Raw genomic sequence first — 23,322 nt, 5'->3', positions numbered from 1 at the left:
CAATGACATGAATGGGGGTGCCTGGGTGGCTCAGTGGGTTAAGCCTCTGCCTTCGACTGGGACATGATCTCAGGGTGCTGGGATAGAGCCCCGCGTTGGGCTCTCTGCTCAGCAGGCAGCCTGCTTCTCTCTCTCTGCCTGCTGCTCTGCCTACTTGTGATCTCTCTCTCTCTCTCTCTCTCTCTCTGTCAAATAAATAAATAAAATCTTAAAAAAAAAAAACCAATGACATGAATGTGGAATCCTGTTACGTACGAAGTTAAACATTTAAAAAAATTATTTGTTCCCAATAGATGTACAAATATGAATTTTTATGATTTTTGTGTACTTCTCACTTTCGTTATTTATTTTTGGCACTTGTGTATTCACCAAAGTGCACCATAAACATTAAAATATATTACCTCACTTTCCTTTTATGAGATTAAGCATGGGTAAATAAACCACAAGATCATATCCATATACATTGACTAAGACTAGACTGCCTTTGTCCCCCAACCCCCAACACCCACTCTTCATCTCTTTAAAGACCTCCCAAGACATCTCAGGCCCTCTCTTCTGTGAAACTTCTGTGAACTAATCCTTTAGAATGAACTTAAAATACATTGCTTGCATTTATACCATGCACAAAACTTCTACAGTGAAATTTATAACACTTTGCTGCAATTTTTGTCTCTACATCAGAATGCAGCTCTTTGAAGGAATGAAACTACATCTTATCCCCAGAACCTAAAACAGTGCCAAATACATGGTAAGTTTTCAATAGTTTTTTGTTTGTTTGTTTGTTTGTTTTATGAATAAAATCATGAATGAAAGAAGAAATGTTTGTTGGAAGATACTCTTTGCTTTCTAGGAGTTATATTGTAAATGTTTAATTAAGTACATTGAAGTTACTTTTTCTAGTATGTTCCTGAGAATGCTTAATGAAAAGTTAGACTCATTGATGTTTCTTGAGAATGGACTTTCTCATAACTTGTATATTTTCATATGCAGTAAGTGAAAATTAGTCTATGGTGGGCTTTCCTCTACTTATATTTACATAATCCTTAATTTAAGAAAAGCCGTCTCATCCTTCTCAGTTAAGTTACAAACAATAAAGATTTTAATATTTAAATAAGGGTGAGACTAGCCTTTTCAATAATTCTGCTTTCTCATATTTAAAAGGAATGTCAAAATTTTAACTTCTTTGACTTGTCCTTTTAAAGATTTATTTACTTAAATAAATTTATTTGATAGAGAGCATGAGTGAGCAGGGGGAGGCAGAGGGAGAGGGAGAGAGAATCTCTAGTAGACTCCCCGCTGAGTTCAAAGCCCCCTGGGAGCTCCACTCAGGTCTCAATCCCAGGACCCTGAGATGAGGATCTGAGCTTAAACCAAGAGTCAGACACTTAACTGACTGAGCCACCTAGGCACCCCAAGTGTGGTCCTTAACATAATCCCAAATTTTGAAACTAATAGCAGAGGATTAAATATCTAGTGACTCAATCTCTTTGGTCAGTATCTTGACATTTTTTAAAAGTAATTCGACCACAATATTTACACTTTCAGTTTCCTCCCCCCACCACTAAAAACAAGAAAAATTCCTGGTGACAGTTACAGAATCATCCACAAGGGGGCAAACATGCCTCATATACACAGGGGAAAATTAGCAGTAATAAACCGCTTACACTGGAGGAAAAATAAATGAAAGTGAAGTCAGTAATGAGATTTGGTCCAGATTAGGAAAACAAAACAAAACAAAGCAAAACACCAGGGCTACATATCTCTTTGAAGATAAAATATTTGTTTAATTTCAACTTTTTATTCTTATTTCTGATGCTAGAGGAGGTACATTTGAAAGTCAGAGCCAGGAATAACTTGGGAAGCACTTGAAAACACGGCAAGCTCTGTTATAGTTATTTCTATATAAGAATTTTGAAATTTGGGGCGCCTGGGTGGCTCAGTGGGTTAAAGCCTCTGCCTTCAGCTCAGGTCATGATCTCAGGGTCCTGGGATCGAGCCCCACATCGGGCTCTCTGCTCAGCAGGGAGCCTGCTTCCCCCTCTCTCTCTACTTGCCTCTCTATCTACTTGTGATCTCTCTCTATATATCAAATAAATAAAAAATCTTTAAAAAAAAAAAAGAATTTTGAAATTTAAAAAGTTTTGTAAAATAAATTTTCAAAGGACTTATCAAAAACGCATACCTCAGGGGCGCCTGGGTGGCTCAGTGGGTTAAAGTCTCTGCCTTCAGCTCAGGTCATGATCCCAGGGTCCTGGGATTGAGCCCCGCATCAGGCTCTCTGCTCAGCAGGGAGCCTGCTTCCCTTCCTTTCTCTGCCTGCCTCCCTGCCTACTTGTGATCTCTGTCTGTCAAATGAATAAATAAAATCTTTAAAAAAAAATGCATACCTCACTTTAGATGATGTCATTGACTTAAGGGTCAAGAAATCAGAGTCAGGGGGCGCCTGGGTGGCTCAGTGGGTTAAAGCCTCTGCCTTTGGCTCAGGTCATGATCCCAGGGTCCTGGGATCGAGCCCCACATCGGGCTCTCTTCTCCACAGGGAGCCTGTTTCCTCCTCTCTCTCTGCCTGCCTCTCTGCCTAGTTGTGATTTCTCTCCGTCAAATAAATAAAAATATTAAAAAAAAAAAAAGAAATCAGAGTCAGGAATGAAGCTGAAGCACACACTGTGTATTCCTATGTGACAGAGTGAACCATGGGAGCTCCTGCTGTGTTTGCTCTTAGCATACCACTGTAGAATTTTCTGCTCTGTTGATCCAATATACAGTTAAAATCAAGTGCAGTTCCTCAGTTCCCTGCTTACCTCAGTTAGAGTCCATGGTCCATCACCAGAATCACCCTTTCCCGTAGCTTCTGAAGTCCGGTGGCCCTCACTCTCAGTTGTTTTAGCTGTCCAAAATGTCAACCCTTGCAAAATAGAAACTTATGCCAATTCAGCACCTATGCCAAGGAGCTAAATATGGCTGGAGAAAAATGACAATGGCTAATTGGTCTCATTTAATTCATAATCACTAACCCTATGCGAACTCTTAGTACTTACCAGAAAACTAATTAGTCAATTTTCTTTCCCTCTTTCCTAGGTGATGGTTTCAGAACTTCTTTCTCCTAACATCTCCAACACTTACTCCTTTTTCTAAATTCCCAGATGCTTTTTATTTCACTTAGAGTATGGGCGGAATAGAATCTCCATAAGCTCCAAACAGCAAATCTACCAACCCGCTTGTCAAGAGGAAAATTACCCAGACCAGACCCAGGCCAGGAGGCCCCAGAAGATGGAAAGTTACTAACAATAAGCTAGAGATAACCAGAACCCCTTCTGGGAGCAAGAGAAACTAGGCACTTCTGCTTCTGTAAACAGGCTTCCCTCCACAGGCACCCTGCACTACTGTTCCCTCCTAAAGCAGCCCCCACTCTCCCAGTTTAAGCCCACCTACCTTCAGTCAGCATAGCCCTTAGAACCTGACTGCCTGCAGTACCCTACAAAAGCCCTAAAACCCGGTTGCCCCAGCCACGGAACTTCAAACAGGAGCTCATCTGGGTCCACCACTGTAAAATAAATCTGAGTTCTACTTCTCTCAGTGTCACTTGGTCTCTTGCAGATCTGATTATTCTCTGCAACCTTTCCAGCTATCAGAAACCACACCCTCAGCCTTCCCTCCTTTGATGAAGAAGATTTGTCCCCTGATCTCAAGCCAAGCCCTCCACTCTATACTGGATTCCTCTTCCCTTACCTAATTAAGGATTTCTCTTCTACTGTGTCTCCTCTCTTCCATATCATCAATTATTCGCTCTCTACTAGAAGTTCCCTTCAGTATACAAAGGTGTAATGCTTCCCATCATAAAGGAAAAAAAAAAATACTGTCTTTGCTCCCATATCACACCTTAATTATTGCCCCATGGCTCTGCTTCTCTTTATAGCAAACTAGTCAAAAAGGATAGCTCTGCTTAATGTTTCTGCTTCTTTTCTCCCATTTGCTGGTTTTTGTTCTCTCCATTATACAAGGACTATTCTTGTCAAGGTTGCTAGTTATCTCTATGTTGCCAAATCCTATACTAATCTACTAGCAGCAATGGGACTAATAGTCACTCCCTCTCCCTTCTAACACATTTTCACTTGGCTTCTGGGAGAATTCTTCCATCTGCTGACTTCTTTTACCCTTTGCTGGATCTTCTAGATACCGCACTGTCCCATTGCTCAGTCCTCCAACCTCAAGTATTCTCTGCCTACACTTACTGGCAAAGTAATTTCAGCTGGTCTTCAGGCTTTATTATGATGATTCACAAATTTTCTACTATACCCATGACACCTCTCTCCCTGAGTTTCATTTTTTTAAGGATTGATTGATTGATTAGTTGATTGATTTGACAGAGAGAGAGAGAGAACAAGCAGGGGGAGAGGCAGAGGGAAAAGCAGGCTATCCACTGAGCAGGGAGCCTGACATGGAGCTTGCTCCCAGGACTCCGGGATCATGACCTGAGCCAGAGGTAGTTGCTTAACTGACTGAGCCTCCTGGGCACCCCTCTCTCCCTGAATTTCAGACTAGTATATTCATAGCCTACTTTACATCTCCACAAAGATCTGATAGGCATCACAAATTTAGCAGGTCCCCAAACAAACTTCTAATCCCTTAAATCTCTCTCTTGACCACTGTCCAAAAAGTTCTAAATGATTTTTCACTCACATGCCTTTCTAACCTCATCTTCTAACAATTTTCCCATTAAGCAATTCACTGCGAACAAACAAACCTTCTAGTCTGGAACACATAAAGTATAAGCTCATCTACCTACAAATGCCAAACCTCTTTTCAATGTACAGTTAACCCTAGAACAAATGGGGGTTAGGCATTTCAACATCCTGTGCATTCAAAAATCCATGTGTAACTTTTGACTGCCCCAAAACTTAACTACTAAGAGCGTACTATTGACTGGAAGCCTTACTGATAACATAAATAGTTGATAACACCTATTTTGTATGTTTTATGTATTATATATTCTATTCTTACAAAGTAAGCTAGAGAAAATGTTAAAATTAAGAAAACCATGAGAAACGCCATTTACAGGACTGTACAATAAAACATACACCTATAAGGGAACCCATGTAGCCCAAACCCATGTTATTCAAGTATCAACTGTGTTCAGTCAGCTTGTTCCTACACTTCTTCCACGTCTCTGCTCCAATCACCCTACACAGCTGCCTCCACTTTTGCCTCATTACACTGCTGCTTCCTGGCTCTTCCCAAAACTAAAAAACTGTTTTTATCTGCTTATGGTCTTCTTCCACTGGAACATAAGATCCTTAAGGAAGAGATTCATTTGTTTACTTCTGTAACTTCGTTTCTTAGAACAGCAGCACATATTGGATATCCACCAATATCTGCTGAATAAATATCAACTTCCTGCTGACCAAACACAATTCACTAAAACTTATGTTTAAATCAGATTTAAATTTCCTTTTTTTATAAGCCTTAATTGGATTTGAGGAATGATATTCAATCCTTTTTCATGAAAAAAAATGAAGAATTATAGAAACATTTTTAATAAATGTTATCTAATAATCCATTCATTATAATAGAAAAGTTTTTGATAAAGAGTACTTTCTTCAGAAGGGATTTATTCATTTGGTCAGGTTCTTTTAAAGACTTCAACTTAAAAAATAAAATTTAAAGAGTACTACCTAAGTAGATTGTTTTATTTCATGACTTCATAATGATGATTTTAAAAGAAAGGTTTATTTGAAAATTGCTTACATCATGCTGTTGAATGTATCATATGCTGTTTATTAAGCATTTCACTTAAGCTAATAAACATTTCACAATTAAATATGGAGTTCCAGTTACAGAATACTCCCTGTATTATATTGGTCTGGTATTATATGTCAACTCCTTACCAGTAAAAACAAGGTGAATTTGTAGCAATGTCTAAAGAAACAGTTTCTGTTCGGTTTGCAGCACTTCCCTTCTTTCAGTTATGTGGGTTGGTACCATTCATTATCTAATACCAATCTTCCTATGAATGATTGATATCTTGTACTCTTGTATCGGTGCTTTCATATTAATATAGGAAATCTTACAGTATCTCTAATTATTTGAACGCAACTTGTACTATAACTATAGCTTTGTTACCCCTGAATTGCATTTGTACAGGTTTTATAGGATATATTTTCTGACCTCATTGAAAGAGATATTTGGCATAAAATTTTAAGATTTCTGTGGAACCCAAGCAGAGCAGTCACCAAACACACACACACACACACACACACACACACACACACACACACGTACCATTATTATAAAAATTCTCCTCCTACCCTTTCTTATAAATCAAAATTATGTAAGACAATATTGACTGTCACATGCTAAGTGCCCAATTCTCTCCTAGTAAACACAATTCCCAGCTTTAAACAGACTCCTATGGAGTGAGGAGAGCAGGAGACCTGGCAAGCCAATGGGTGACAGACGCTGGAGCCGAATCACCCTGACAACTCCTCTCCCTAATAAATCTGAGAAGCTAATCTCTGCTAAATTGTTAATAGCTGCTAATGAGATACTCTATACTCGGTTACCACTCCTTGACAGTGTATTTGCATTTAAATGAGCCCCTTCTAGAAGGACTCCTTAACCCAAAGGACTGGTTCTGCTACTGACAGCTTCAGGCACACCTGGCCTCTGGCTCTCATTTCACATTGTCCCTTGCTGAGACTCATGATATCATTAGGCCATTTGATCTCTAACTCCCGAATATCGGAAAGGAAGAATTACAGACTTCAGAGTCATGAGCAAAAGATTAATTTTTTTTTTTTAAAGACTGAGCAATGAAAAGTCATAGAGTTAAGAAAAAAAGAAAAAAAAAAAGATCTTTCACCTTACTCTAGCCTTCACTAATGAAGTTGTCTGGCAAACTGGTGTATGTCAAGTTCCAAGAACAAAGATTCAAGCTTTATGTGTTGACATAAATAATTTCTCATCTATTATTCCTTTTCTTTCTAGTTCCCTTATGTCTCTTGCCATGGTATAGTACCTGAACAGTTAATTTCTCCCATTTTACATCTTTATTTTTGTCTTCTCCTTCACCATCAACACGGATTCTCTGTCATGAGTAAAAATACCTGACAAGAGTATTTTGATGGATGAAGGACCCTAAATTATCATGAGACACTGTCTATACCTCCAGTGATTCTGGCTTCATAGGACAAAAACTATACCAGGAAGGACAACAGACTATGTTCTAGTCCTAAGTGACCATATTTAATCTCCACTGCTTCAAGACAAATTGAAGGAAAAGACTTTGCAAACATCTATTTTTTATTCTTAAGGACAGCCATTGCTCTTCTTATTTCAAAAATGAGACAAAGTCAGACTGTGAATGAGAGAATCCAAGACCAGATCTGTTCAACTACAAAACCCCTGAACTTCAGAGTCATCTGAGTCTTCTGGTTCCCTTCACCTTCTCCTTAGCATTACACAGACTTTTACCTCTAGCACCTGATACCTAGCATTTACTGCAACTAAATTATAAATTATTTTTTTGAAGATTTTATTTATTTATTTGAGAGCAAGGGGGAGAGAAAACGTGCACACAAGTGGAGGGAGGGGCAGAGGGACAAGGAGACTCTGCGCTGAGTGTGGAGCCCCACATGGGGCTCGATCCCAGGACCCTGAGATCATGACCTGAGCCGAAGTTAGACATTTAACTGAATGAGCCACCCAGGCCCCTAAATTATAACTTATTAACTGCAAGATTTAGCATATTCTCTTCTCCAAGGTATTTTGAACTTTAAAAGAAGATGGAAGACTCTGTCTAATGCCTGTCATTAAGAACATCCTCAAAAAAAATAATGCCTGTCATTTAAGAACATCCTCAAAAAACTCTTCTGTGGTTGGGATCCTAGCCTTCTTTTTACCATGGTTCCCTTTAACAATCTGGAGCAGTTTCTTTTCTTTTTTTTTTTTTTAAAGATTTTATTTATTTATTTGACAGAGAGAGAGATCACAAGTAGGCAGAAAGGCAGGCAGAGAGAGAGGAGGAAGCAGGCTCCCTGCAGAGCAGAGAGCCTGATGCGGGGCTCGATCCCAGGACCCTGAGATCATGAACTGAGCCGAAGGCAGCGGCTTAATCCACTGAGCCACCCACGCCTCTGGAGCAGTTTCTTTAACTTTTCTTAAAATAACACTTTTGGGGAGCCTGGGTGGCTCAGTTGGTTAAGTTTCCCACTCTTGATTTCAGTTCTGGTGGTGAACTCAGGGTCCTGGGATGGAGCCCTGGAGTAGGGCTCTGGGCTCAGTGGGGAACCTGCTTGGGATTCTCTCCCTCTCCCTCCGCCCCTCCCCTTGTGCTCTCTCTCTCTCTCTTCCTCTAAAGTGAATAAAGACATCTTTTTTAAAATGAGGACAGAAAAAATAACTTTTAAATTCATAAAATATATACAATTTCAAAAGAAACTAATTGCCAATTTTTAAATGCAGTTATTAAAATGCTTAAGAAACAAGATTTGTGATATAGAAACGATAGGCATTTAAATTCACTAAATAACAAGATGTAACAGTGATTCTATTAACTACTATACTCAAAAATAGTGATATTGTGTTAATGAGTTAACAATTATTATATTGCTATACATGTGCACTAGAATGGAACAATTAAATAAATGGATGAGATTGTTGGAGTCACATTTCTTACATTTTTTTAAGATTTTATTTATTTGAGATATAAAGAGTAAGAGAGAGAGAGAGCACAAGCAGGGGCTAGAAGCAGAGGGAGATGGATAAGCAGACTGCCCGCTGAGCAGGGAGCCCACTGCAGGGCTCAATCCCAAAACCCGGGATCATGACCTGAGCTCAAGACAGATGCTTAACCAACTGAGGCAGCCTGGTGCTCCTCCTACTATTATTGTCGGCATTTATGGATAAACAAGGGGGGGAAGATAAAATGATCTACGTGTTAATAGATTAGGCTTGAAGACATTAGTATGAACTCATATTTAGTTCAATATAAGTACTGGCAGTTACATATCGAATATTTATACATATATACCCATGTATGAGGAATATATATTTCTTTGCTGTCTCAGAGAGCCTAAACAAATGGTACCCCCTTAGCAACCACCACACCGAAAGCCCAGATCTTGCTATTACCATCCTCTACTAAGAGGAATCAGGGCTTCTTGGAGAAATGGCTGATTCTAGGACTGGAGTAGGAAAATACAAGATGGGCCTTAGCATGGTGTAATGCCAGTAAATAACAAAGTAATAACGCACACCCACAGACATCAAAGGGAGTATGTCAAAGGAGCATAGGCGCCAACAAAAGGAACTTGGAATGGCTAAAGCTGGAACAACTTGAACAACAAAATAAAATGTTATTGGATTATGACTCGAAGTATAAAGTAAATATGCATGACTCTATATTGCTATAAATAAACAATTGCATAAATTAATATTTAGGGTAGAAAAGACAATCTCCTGTGTGAAAGAGTTCCAAATACTTTATGTGAATACTCTGCCCTCAAGAAGGTAGAACATAAGTCTCCACTCTTTAGGCATGAGCTTCTCATAGTGACTTCCTTCCAACAGTATGGAAAGAAAGGATGGAGGAGTAACTTTACAGTGGAAAATTCTGAGATACTATCTCAGTCAGGTGATCAAGATCAACATCAACAGTTGAAAATCATTTTGATAGTATATACTCCTGACATGATGTTATGAAAATGACACTTTATTTTGTGGTCGTCTTCCCAATAAACCATAACCCCAGTCTTATCATGAGAGAAGCATCAGACAGATTACAATAGTGAGGCACGCTACAAAATTCTTTTTTTTTTTTAAAGATTTTATTTATTTATTTGACAGACAGAGATCACAAGTAGGCAGAGAGGCAGGCAGAGAGAGAGGAGGAAACAGGCTCCCTGCAGAGCAGAGAGCCCGATGTGGGGCTCGATCCCAGGACCCTGGGATCATGACCTGAGTCGAAAGCAGAGGCTTTAACCCACTGAGCCACCCAGGCGCCCCACGCTACAAAATTCTTAACCACGATTCCTCAAAACTGTCAAGGTCATCAAAAACAGGAAAAATCTGAGAAACTATCCCAGCTCAGAGGATCCTAAGGGGACATGACAGCTATAGGTAGCATAGTGTCCTGGATGGGAGCTGGGAAAAGAATTGAAAACCTTAGGTAAAACCTAAGGAAACTGTGCAGACTTTAGTTAATATTAGTGTAGCATTATTGTTTCATTAATGGTAACAAAGGTACTATACTAATGTAAGCTGTTAATAACAGAGGAAACTGGGAGTGGAACATATAGGAACCCTATATTATCTCTTTAATTTTTCTGTATATCTAAACCTATTCTAAGAACATATATAATCTATTAAATAAAACAAAAAAAGGTGATGACGATTTAATTGTAACATCAGCATAGTGATTTTTGAGATATCTGTAAAACCTAAAATAGGAAATTATCTGTTATTTCTGTTGGTGACAAAGTCATAGGTACTCATATTATTGCGGTTCATTGTTTGCATTTATATTTAAATTTATAAATTTTTGTTATAGGTTAGTAAGACTAAAGATGGAACACTCCCATTCAGATTCTACATACCCTTTGATACAAATTAAGAACCTCCCGATCTGTGGTGATATTAATGGCTTAATTTTATGAAATTGAGACTCAAAGGCATGAATTAGGTTGCTGCAGCTTCCAAACAGCATTCATTCTAGGGCCAAGAATTCTTAATGATTTTTTTTGGAATTCTGTTGCTACACTACCTACCAATTTTGGAACTGCTAAACAGAGAGATGGGAGCTCTTCATGGATCAAATGTGCTTTCCTGGCCTTGTGCAATGCTCTGCTTATGCTGCTGTTCAAATCCACAAGATAAAACTGGCTTGGACCTAGTGAGGGGAATTCCCAAAGTAAATTAAATGAGGAAACTCACCTCACACTGAACTCTACTGTCAAAGAACCTCTCTGCTTGGAAATGACTTAACAATGGGAGAAAGAGACACTGGCGTCACCATAAAGGGAACAAATCCTTGGCCTTTTCTTCCCTTAAATCCCCACATGGCTGAGCTGGTCGGCAGGAGAAAGAAAGGAAGGGAGGGAGGGAGAGAGAGAGAGAGAGAGAGAGAAAGGAAGAGACAGAATGGGAGGGCGGGGGTTTAATAGCTGGTGCCCATTTAAAGAGGTTAAGAAGGGGCTTATACGTGTATTCGCTTACATTATTCCTAAGGCCAATTCTGATACATCCTTGCGTTTGGGGCGGGGGGGGGGGGGTAGATACAGCCATCTGTTACTGTGGATTCTGCTTCTTGGCTTCCAAATGTTATAGCTGTCACCAGAGCAGCCAGCCCAATTGAAGAGTGGGGGGAAGGTGTTAGAGGCAACATCTGTCCACTAAATGCACCACTAAAGAACAGAAAAATCCTGGGGCCAGCCCTCTCTGTTTCCTCGAGTGCTTTCTTTGGTCGGTCCTACTTCTCCACTCCTTTGGGAGTTTCCTGTTCTATTACGTAGGAAAGAGGGTGAGAGGTCCCAGCTTTCATGCTTGTGAGTGGTTTGCCTGTGGGTATGCTTTGGGGGAAAGTGAGGCGTGCCTCAAGGGGCTTAGAAAGATCGATTGCTGGTTTAAAACATTTCCGCAGTGTTTGAATGTTTATCTTAAAAAGACAATCCCAGTCTCAAATTCTGCGAAATGAACAATACTGATAAGAAAAATGAAGAGGGTGGGAAACCCACACAGTCGAATGGAGCTGTCCATGCAGCGGGCGTGACAGGGGAGCTCTCGGAGGAAAGGCGCTATGCAGAGAAGTTTCTCTGGCCCTTCTCTCTCGGTCCACAATCTGGTAACGCTTCCTGCGTAACAGCATTAATAGAAAAGAAACCTAAGACCCGGACGGGTAGCGGTCGTCGGGCACAGTTTTCAGGAGCCCATATCCGCTGCCGGGAGAGGTCCCTCTCCCCCCGCGACTGGTACGGAATGTGGTGATCCGGCCCGGGGCGGGGGATGACTTCATGCAGCCGGAGCGCGGCGGCGGGAGCAGCTGCTGCAGCCTGCAGGTGGGGTTGGGGCCCGCGGAGCTGACCACGCACTCTGCCCGGCGCGGCGGCACTGCGGCCCCGGGGCAGCGGGCTCTGGGACTCGCGCTGACTGCATCCTGAGAAGGTAAGCAGCCCGGCTATTATTAGCCTCCGCCACGCCGCTTAGTTCTTTCCGCTGGGTAATAATGGGTTTTGCAATACACAGAGAAGGGAAATATCCTTGCTGCATACTGCAATGGGAAAAGGAGCAACAACTGGAATTGAAATGTTAATCAGCCAAGTGCTTGAGATTGGTGGAGCGGGGTTACTGGGCGAACAAAGAAGGCGGTCAGTCTCTATACTCTTAAAGATAGCCGACTGTTTCAGTGCTAGACTCGCTTAGACTGAAGAAGACTCAGAATGTGAAATAATTGGGAGTTACACTTTTATCTTTCTACTCAGCCTTCACTTGGTTATTTTGTGATTTTGGAGCAGCAGGTCCTTGGAGGCAGCTTGGGGAACTAATCAGAAATCTTTCCTACCTTCCTCTGTCCTCTCCCTTCCTAGTTATCAAAATTGGTCTGTGCCCATTTCAATGTCAAACACCTACTTCAATACTGAACCTTTAGATAAAGAGTCTCAAATTAGAGGAGAAACTTCTCTTATCTCCTGGAGTTCAGCTTGGGGTGAGCAGCACTTGTTTCTACCTTATCCCTTCGTTTATCATCTTCTCTCGTCAATTACTTCATTGATTTCGCTGGGATGCCGGGTCCATTCATAGGCCAGATCTTGTCAGATTCAATCCACAACCTCTGCTCCATGACTGATTTTGTCAAGGACCTACAAAGGGCATTGCCCTACACCAGTTTTAGTATCTCTCTGTATACTCTAACCTGTATCCTTCCCCCAAATACGTGGCACGAAAAATCCTCCTTTTAACCTAGTACCAACATGGTTCCCGGTAACTTCCTTCGCTGTAGTCACTGCGGCTACAAGAGAAGAGGATTTCGAGGACAGCAGAATCTGTTGGGGTGTCAGAAAGAGGACCATACTTATATTTTGCTCCCTGTCCATAGGCATAGGTGGAAGTACAAATGTGAATGTGTCTATCCAGTTTTTCTTGAAGCTTTTTTTTTTTTTTTTTTTTTTAGTCCGCTGGATGGGAGACACCTACCTTGATAGGATTTGAGGTAGGTACTCCCCAAAAAGCAAACAGTATGTCTGTCCCAGGATTCCCCAATAACCTCGAAAGAGTTTCCAGAGAGGCTTTCCCCACAGGCATTCAGGAAGCCACTGGAGCTGGCCAATCTAAGCCTCAGGTTATTTGAGCATCCTCAAGTCAGTCTTGCCTTTTAAGGGTTCTGGCCACTTGTTCTAGGATCTCCCCCCACAAACCTCTTGCTACTGAGCTCAAGTGCCTTATTCCTGTTGCCACCTAGGATGTATATTTGAATAATATGCTCTGAAATGGGTAAGATGGCTGTGATGGGGATTGCAAATGTGCCACTTCACCAACAGAGAGTATTTGCAATAAGCCACACTGGGGTGTCTGTGCCAATACTCTATTTAACCGGGGATCTTTATCTTTAAATTTGAAATGAGACAGTCTGACTCAATAGCCGTGTAATTTTATTTTAGCAAATTGAAAGAGGAGCTCAATGAAAAAGAGAGGCAAGTTTTATAGCTAAAATTTTATCTCTGCTTACCTTTCTTGTTAAATATTGCTTTTAGACAAAAATATTAGTTTTGAAAAATCACGTTAATTCTATTATATGCCATTATTGCGTTTCTGAATACAAATTCTTTTTATAAAATACACTTTAGAAGGATTTGAGTTGGTTTCTTTGTCTCTACCTTTAGTATATGAGGGAGAGGGAGTGGAGGGGGTGGGCAAATCCCACTCCAAGTGGCTCACTCCAGGAACTCTGGATCATGAAAACCTCAGCACCAATTTTTTTTTAACATGTTGTTGTTATTATGTGTTGAGTGTGGTGTGGGTTTGAAATATTAAAATTTCAAGACTATAATTTTGAGTCAGGCACAGCACACCAAATAGAAAAGGAAACAAAGAGCAAGAACAACAAAACCCTTTATTCTACAACCTTTCTTTACTAATCTTAAAATATTTAACTATATAAATAATTATTCTGAATAATAAATGATAATAAATGTTAATATAATATTCATTTTTAAGAAATTATGAAGTACAGATTAGTATAATTGACCTTAGGTATAGTAAAAATTTCTGTAATTTGAGTTTTCTTCATGTTGACTATTAGTGCATGAGAATATCCTAATAATACTTAGAAATTGAAAGTGTCTATTACTTGGTTTCTAAAGAAACTGAATTCTTTGAGAAGAAATGGGTCAGAATTAGGGGACTAGTACTGCCTAAGCTGGCATCATACCTGCCAATGATTTTATAGGAGAGATGAATCACTGAGTTATGGACCTACATTGGAGAAGCCTTTTGGGGAAGAGAGAAAATAAGTTAGAAAATTTAATTTTTCATTTCAGTGCAACTGAGGAAGATAAATAAATTTAAAGGATTTCTGAATTTGGACTTTGTTATATTGAAATAAAACAATTTTTCTGAGAAAAGTATCTAAATTCAGAGCCCTAAGAAGAAATATATGTCTGACTTCATGACTTCATGACTGAAATTGATTTATGACTTTATATGCTTTTCTTTAACTGTTTCCCAAGGAAAGGAAAAATTAATTGCCTGGTGTTCAAGAGATGGAGGAGGAGTGAAAAAAAAAAAGGATGTGCCCTATTAGATGCTGAATGAACTGCAGACATTTTTGTAGGTTTGACAAGATAGGATGAAGTCATCTACTGCTTTCTAATCACATAAAAAAAAATTTTAGTATGGTGGGTGGTCAGTGTTATCAGTAACTTAGTATAAATTTAGACATCAAAGTTGACCTCATTAAAAAAAGGCATTTTCTGACGCTGTCTTACTGCCATTAGCTGCAACTGAAATAGACTTATTTTGAGATTTTGAAAAATGGAAAAGAAAAAAAAAGTAGAAATAATAAAGCTAAAGAAGTGAATTTCTATTTACCCAGTGTCTCCACTGAAAATAAGTAGAAAAAGTGCAATTTTGAAAGTTGTCAGTGCTCTCCTAACTGCCAGATGTATGTAATATTTCACCTTTTTCATTATGTCTTTATTTTTAAGTTCTCATCCATGTTCTTTTTAAATTAAATATTCATGTTTAGGTATCATTAATAAGTAATATGCATCAGGAACTGAGATATCTCTTTATCTAGTTTCTCACTAATCCCCTTAAGCTATCCTGTGATCAGCCTAAACCAACTGGTATTTATTTCCAGTTTGTGCCCCATGATATCACACCTATATGTCTTCATCTGTTGCTTTCACTCACCCCATTTATGTTGAAACCTTGCTCACATCAGACACTTCCTCTTCCATAAAGCTTTCCCCATACCCACCATCCTCATATCAGGTGAGCTTTCTCTCTTTCTCCCTAAATTCCTATTGCACTTTATATCTTGGTCTATTCTTTAGTGTGAACCAATGCCTTGTTCTCCTAAAATAGCTTTGGAGAGCACATTTGTGACTGACAACCTTTTATTACCTGCAACTCATAGTACAGTGCCTAGCTACGTACAGTTCTTCCTTGATTTACACTGGGCTTACATCCCAATAGACCCATCATAAGTTGAAAATATCCTAAGTCAAGTGCATTTAATACACCTAACCCACCAAACACCGTAGCTTAGCTTAGCCTACCTTAAGTGAGCTCAGAACACTTGTATTGGTCTGCAGATGGGCAAAATCATCTAACACGTAGCCTATTTTATATTAAGTGTTGAATATCTCATGTAATTTATTGGATACTATATTGAAGGTGAAAAACCAAATCATTACGTAGGTACGGAATGGTTGTTAAATTATCTGTTGTTTGCCTCATGACCGTGTGGCTAACTGGGACCTGTGGCTTGCTGCCACTGCCCAGCATCATGAGAGATTACTGTACTTCCTGCTAGCCTGGGAAAAAACCCAGTCAGAAATTGAATTGTGGTTTCTACTGAATGTGTATCTCTTCTGCACAATCATGAAGTTGAAAAATCATACATTGAACCATCATAAGTCAGGAACCTTTTGTATATGCATAGTAAACATTCAGCAGTTGATTTTAGTGAAGAAATTGTTTATTATTTCAGGGGTATATCTCTACCCACTCTTCACCATCAGTCAAGTTCAACTCCCAAACTGTGTGCAAGTACTGTTTAGTTTTTAAAATATTTACATAATAATAAATATAGTGAAAGCACATTCAAATAATTATATTCAACAGAAGTTATTGTGAGCTTACAGGTCATTAAATGTATATTAGCTCATATATATTAAAACTATGATAAGCTTAACAAAACAAAACACAACTTTTAAAAAAAAATTATTTATTTCTCTGACAGAGAGAGAGAAAGAGAGAGGGTCCACAAGTGTGCACAAGAGCGCACACGGTGGGGTGGGGTGGCACGCAGGGGGAAGGGGAGAAGCAGGCTCCCTGCTGAGCTAAGACTCTATCCCAGGACCCTGGGATCAGGACCTGAGCCAAAGGCAGACACTTAACTGACTGAGCCACCCATATGTCCCCAAAACAAAACTTTATGTTTTTAAAAAGATTTTATGTATTTATTTGAAAGAGAGAGTGAGCATGAGTGCAGGTAAGGGCCAGAGCGAGAGGGAGAAGCAGACTTCCTGCTGAGCAGGGAATCTGTCTCAGGGCTAAGATCATAGGACCCTGAGATCATGACCTGAGCCTGAAGGCAACTGCTTAACTAAGCCACCCAGGTGCCCGCAAAACAAAAGTTTAAAGAAGATGTATCTGCTTTCAACATGCTTGCCTTTTATTGAAAAAGAGTAAGCAGGAGAAGGTGCCTTACATACATAAGCATTTGTCCAGTTTCAAGGCACTCTGCCAGGTACTTTTCATCTGTGGAATCAAATTTCAGCCTTCTACTCTATGGGAATTTTACTTTAGGAAACTGAGACTCAAAGATTCACCTAAATGTTTAGCAGACATTCTTTCCATGTTACCATGCTGCTCTTTGAAGTGTTAAGAGTGAAGGAAAGCATTATAAAAACCAAGGTCAGAGCTATCAGAGTCATTTAAAAATTGTTTTGTAATTAATCTTTCCAGTGTTTCTTAAACTTTTGGGCCTTAGCATCCCCTTTGATAATTCAGTAAAGGCTATGCATCCACTCCCCAAGTATATACACAAACACACACAAATACACATAGCATTTTGCATACAATTGCAGGTGTTTAAGGACCCACTAAAGTACTCCTTAGCAAACGGTTTAAGAACATCTGCTCTGGGTTCACTTTAACAAGATATGTGTCCTTTATTAGCCCAGACATTTTTGGTACTTGAAACAACATTCTCCTTCTATTGTTCTCCCTGCTTTAGAACCCAAAATGAGAGCTGCTCATTATCACTGGCACAAAGGCAGCTAAGATGATTCGAAAACAAGTAAGTGCCAGTGAGAAAAGTGATTCAAAGAACCCTGATTCATGGAAAAGGAATCCCAGAAGGAGTTCTGAATGTTATACATTCCAAATGATTTATTTAGGGTTTTCCAATCAAAACCATTTTTTACAAAAAAAGAAACAGTTCTAGACTTAGAGCACTGTAGTGCCAAATATGTAGAAGAACATTGCCAGCAGTTGAGCGATGTAGGCTCCTTTGAAACATATTCAGTTTTCTTACGATGGATGTATGTTTGCCTCAAAGTTCCTATTTCTCTCTGGTGACGCTGTCTGCAGTAATGTATTTGCTTTTGCCATGTTAAGGGGAGAATGACAAGTTATGTTCATCCCTCCTAGGTTATAAAACAATTGCCAGCATAAAATACATTAAAAATTAACTGATACCTGAAGAGACCAGTACTAGCTAGCATGGTTTGCTGATGCTAGTATTTGAAAAGAAGTGTGACAACATTAATCTAGAAAAAAAACAAGAGATGGAGAGAAAGAAAACTGAAGGGGCCGACTTAAGCTTTTGGTTTCCCTACACTTCCCAAATATGATAATAACTATATAAGCTCCTAAAATAAGGACAATTTTTAAAAAATTTATTTATTTCATACAGAGAGGAAGAAAGAATGAGCACAGATTGGGAGGGAGCAGCAGAGGGGATAGGGAAAAGCCAGCTCTCCACTCAGCAGGGACCCCAATGTGGGAGTTTGATCCTAGGTGTCCCAAAATAGGGGCAGTTTTATGGAAATTTTATAATGTGCCCAATGCAAGGTAAATTTATACTTTATTTTATAGTGGATTTTTATTTTTTTATTATAGTAAAATAGAAATAACAAAATTAGCTGTTTTAAGCATTTTTAAGTATGAAATTCACAGATGTTAAATACATTCACTATGTTGAGCAGTTTCCACCACTATCCATTTTCAGAACTTTTTCATCATCCCAAATAGAAACTTTGTACCAATAAAGCAGTTACCCTTCATCTGCCCACCTCTCAGCCTCTGGTAAACTCTATTCTACTTTCTGGGTCTATGGATTTGCCTATTCTAGCCACCTTATATAGCAGAATCATACAATATTTATCCTTTTATGTCTGGTTTCTGTCACTTGGCATAATGTTTTCAAAGTTTATCCATGTTGTAGCATGTGTCAAAATGGCATTGCTTTTTAGTTTGTTTGCTTTTAAAAGATTTTATTTATTTATTTGAAAGAGAGAGAGAATGAGACCTCCGGAGCATGAGAGGAGGAAGGTCAGAGGGAGAAGCAGACCCCTGCTAAGCAGGACTCCTGCTGTGGGACTGGATCCAGGGACTCCAAGATCATGACCTGAGCTGAAGGCAGTTGCTCAATCAACCGAACCACCCAAGCGCCCAAAATTACATTACTTTTTCAAGCTGAATGATATGTGTGTGTGTGTGTGTGTGTGTGTGTGTATGTATAAATATACACACCTACAGTGTTTTTTAGTTGCAAAACATTTTCAGTATATTGCCTATTATTACATTGATGATATCTAGCACAAAACACTACCATATCACCTTTAGTAGAGACCTAATATGTACAAAGAATGTCCCATGATTTTATTAAATGAAAAATTGATAAATATTAAGTTCCAAATTGTTTTTGATTTCAAGGTATGTGGTAATGGACACAAAGTTGCTCATCTTCATATGTTAGTGATTTTACTTTTTTGTTCTTATTTTGTTGTTGTTGACAGTGCCAAGACCCAGGATTGGTGCTTTAATTTTTGATGAAGAAATTCTTGGAGTGGTATTGTTGGGTCAGAGACAATACATGAACGTTTATAATTAGAAAAAGTATGTTGACTATAAAAATCATAAACTTCTTCAACAGATAGTATTAATGTATTTTCTGCAGCCATTTCTTTTTTGTTTTTTTAAAGATTTTATTTATTTATTTGACAGAGAGAGATCACAAGTAGGCAGAGAGGCAGGCAGAGAGAGAGGGGGAAGCAGGCTCCCTGCTGAGCAGAGAGCCTGATGCAGGGCTCAATCCCAGGACCCTGGAATCATGGCCTGAGCCGAAAGTGGAGGCTTTAACCCACTGAGCCACCCAGGCGCCCCTCTGTAGCCATTTCTGTCTTTAAAATGAATGCATGTAATATAAGGGAATCCATTTACCATGACTTGAGCAAGGAAATATTCTCACTTTTTTCATTTCTGTTCATGGAAGAAAAATATTATACACAAGTCTTGACAGATTTCAAGTCTCTCAACACATTTTATCATTTCAAAGATATTACAGAGTACATCACAGATGTCAGTCAAGTCTTACAACAACAGAGTAGAAAACTAGAAACATCTATAGCTAGGTGTGTGTGAGTGTGTGTGTGTGTGTGTGTGTGTGTGTGTGTGTGTGTGTGTTTTAAGCTCTAGCAATGGGTCATTTGAATCCAGCCTAATCTAAAATTTGGTCTGTTTTTTAGTTCAAATTTATGTACCTGCATTATATTAAATCTTTTATTTTGTTGGTTTTTTTTCTTTAGTTTCTCTTTAATGTATCCATTTTAATTTATCCTGACAGGAGTGTTGTATTTAAGCTAAACTACAGAATATTGGTACATATGAAGTAAAACAGAATTGGCAAAACTTTTCAATACCCTTCTCAGAAGATTATCTTGATTTGCATTGTCCAAGAGGGGAGAAACAAAGAAGCTTCCTGGGGGATTGCATCATGTTATACCCGAATTAGACATTAACATGCTACAATGTCAAGGATGAAGCAACAAGTTTATAACATATATTTTTTTTAAAGATTTTATTTATTTACTTACTTGTCAGAGAGAGAGAGAGAGAGAGAGAGTATGCACAAGCAGGCAGAGTGGCAGGCAGAGGAGGAGAGAGAAGCAGGCTCCCTACTGAGCAAGGAGCCCGATGCGGGACTCGATCCCAGCATGCTGGGATCATGACCTGAGCCAAAGGCAGCTACTTAACTGACTGAGTCACCCAGGCGTTCCTATAACATATTTTTGAAAAGCTGCTTAAAACTGAAAGATTGCAAGAACATAGATAGACACAGCCTAGATATTTCACAACAGTATTTTAAGGCATGCTTTTTCTTTGGTTAATTGGGATGGAGATCCTATTAATAGGCATTTCTCTATGATTTACTTTTGTCTTTATTTCTGCCTGATCAAACCTTCTTTTAAAAACAGACATGAAACAAATAAGCATTCTGACCTTTGCCTAAATAAGCAACAAGAAACCCACATCTTAATGCACTGCCATGTTGATGAGACTGAGGGTAGAAATATTGGGAGTTTGGTCATTGCAATCATAGCAGCAGTACAACCTACTTTTTTCCTTCTGTTGTATACTGCAGAATCTGACTGCATAAACCAAGAAGTCAGTAATCTTTAATGCCTTTTTTTTTTTTTTAGATTTTATTTATTTATTTGACACAGAGAGAGAGAGACAGCGAGAGAGGGAACACAGGCAGGGGACACGGGAGCAGACTCCCTGTTGAGCAGTGAGGTCTGGATCCCAGGAGTCTGGGATCATGACCTGAGCTAGAGGCAACCCATTAACAACTGAGCCACCCAGGAGCCCCTTTAATGCCATTTCTAACACTCCTCTCCATGATTTTTCACACTCAGGTTCTCTGATAATTGAAATGTAGTGAAAAACAACCAGGGTGTTAATACACTCTATCCACTCACAAAACTTATTCCTGCTAGGACTTGCAAAAATAATGTTGAATATGAATTGGTGGATACCCAGTGGAATCAGTGAGAATAATCTGTCAGACTCACCAAGTCCAAGTACAAATTTAACGATGGTCAAAAAAATGTTTTTAAAGAATTTATTAATTTATTTGACAGAGTATGAGCCAGGGGGAGAGGCAGTGGGAGAGGCAGAGAGAGAGAGAGAGAGAAGCAGACTCCCTATTGAGCAGGGAGCGGGATGCCAGGCTCATCCAGGAACCCTGTGATCATGACCTGAGCCAAAGGCAGATGCTTAATCGACTGAGCCACCCAGGCACCCTAAAGACTGTCAAATTTTAAATATTGTGAAGATATAAAAAGATTTAAAAAATTTTCCTATACAGTAATATATGAAAATTTTAGAAAAGTATAATTACACATGTGGGGGTTTTTTATAAGATAAGCTCACTGGAGAACAATGCACTTTTAGAAGGCTTCATTCTGAAAAGACCACATTCATATTTTTTTAACTACTACCCTCCAAAACAAATTGTGACAGATCATTGTTCATCCAAATTAATCTCTCATTTTGAAGTGGGTTTTTCTTGGGGAAACTGCCTTCAACTAATTTGTGCTTTCCTGCAGTGGATCAAGCAGAAATGCAAAAGGGCTAACATTCTTATGATATATCCATATTTACTAGGATTTTCAAATGATTACAGTCTTTTAATAACCTGAGAATTTCCATTGATAAAAGTTGGTCAAGACATGGCTGATGCTCCTGTAGAAGACAAATCTAAATTTCATTTTTTATATCATCTCCATCTTAGAGAACAACCTAGGATTGCAAAGCAAAGCATGAAAGAGTAGTAATTTATAAGTAGTACTATTATAAGTAGTATTTTATAAGTAAGTAGAAGAGTATATATTAAGGGGCACCTGGGTGGATAAGTGGGTTAAAGCCTCTGCCTTCGGCTAAGGTCATGATCTCAGGGTCCTGGGATTGAGCCCTGCATCGGGCTCTCTGCTCAGTGGGGAGCCTTCTTCCCTTCCTTTCTCTGCCTCCGTCTCTGCCTACTTGTGATCTCTCTTTCTGTGTCAAAAAAATAAATAAAAATTTTAAAAAAGTATATTTTATAAGTGTTCAGGTTTCTAGAGAGCTTATTAGTATCACATACTATGGTAAACACTCAGTAAATGTACACAGTTATTTTAAAACTAAAGTATCAAGAGCATAAAAATTTCTGCAAGTCAAATGATTAGTTTCATATTTGGCTTTATAGGCATTTATAAAATATTTGTTGAACAACAAAACAAATCAATACAATTTAGTTTAGAAAGCTGCCCCCAACACAAAGTAATTGGCATTTTACACATGTTCATTATGAGTATTTTTGTAGGTGTGGTGGGAATGAGATGGATGAAATTACCCTCCCCTGCTTCTTGCTAAACCATACTCTCTTTCCTCTGAGGTTTTGGTAAGGTGGGAATTAGAAGTGATGCATATTAAAGCTTGAGATATATCTAGTAAGCAGTTCAAGACACTCAACCAAGCATAGACCATTTACCCAGGACAGAATAATGTGACATTACCCTTCTTTATTCAACTACAATGGATCTGGACTTTTAGAAAATTCATCATGCAAGATACAGATTTTTTTTTCAATTTTAATAATAATAAACTATTAGTCAGTGGTACTCTTATCTCTATGCCTTTTTCAATCTCATTTATTGTAAAGAACACTGTCATGGAGAAAGCAAAATTTCAGTTGATTGAAAGCATTTTCTACCTGTATGCGGGTTTGAGATAATGGTCTTGTAACATTTCACTGGGGCTTTTTGAAGTCACTATTTCAGCACAAAAATGAAATCTGACACTAAAATGATCTGACACTAAACAGTTCATTGAATAAGTGGTGGAAAGTTGGCATCTTGGTTATTATTATTATTTTTTTTAATTTATTTATTTGACAGAGATCACAAGTAGGGAGAGAGGCAGGCATAGAGAGAGAGAGAAAGAGGAGGAAGCAGGCTCCCTGCCAAGCAGAGAGCCCGATGCAGGGCTCGATCCCAGGACCTGAGCGAAAGGCAGAGGCTTAACCCACTGAGCCACCCAGGCGCCCCTTGGTTATTA

At 39.0% G+C, this 23,322-nt stretch overlaps 1 protein-coding gene across 3 annotated transcripts in view; it reads left to right on the top strand.

Annotated features, from left to right (window-relative positions):
- The first annotated feature begins 12,027 nt into the window (after positions 1 to 12,027).
- PKIA (cAMP-dependent protein kinase inhibitor alpha) overlaps positions 12,028 to 23,322 on the top strand; it is a 96,142-nt gene continuing 84,847 nt past the window's right edge. For 2 of the 3 annotated variants that reach the window (XM_045981716.1, XM_045981707.1), the window contains exon 1: positions 12,028 to 12,156. The gene's annotated coding sequence lies outside the window, so the exon portion shown is untranslated. Of the gene's footprint in view, positions 12,157 to 13,162; positions 13,202 to 23,322 lie in introns of all 3 variants that reach the window. The other variant, XM_045981696.1, reaches the window with a different exon arrangement.

This window comes from Meles meles, chromosome 1 (assembly GCF_922984935.1).
Source record: "Meles meles chromosome 1, mMelMel3.1 paternal haplotype, whole genome shotgun sequence".
In the NCBI taxonomy this organism is placed as follows: Eukaryota; Metazoa; Chordata; class Mammalia; order Carnivora; family Mustelidae; genus Meles; species Meles meles.
Note: the sequence above shows the minus strand (reverse complement) of the source record. Positions and strands in the feature narration are given on the sequence as shown.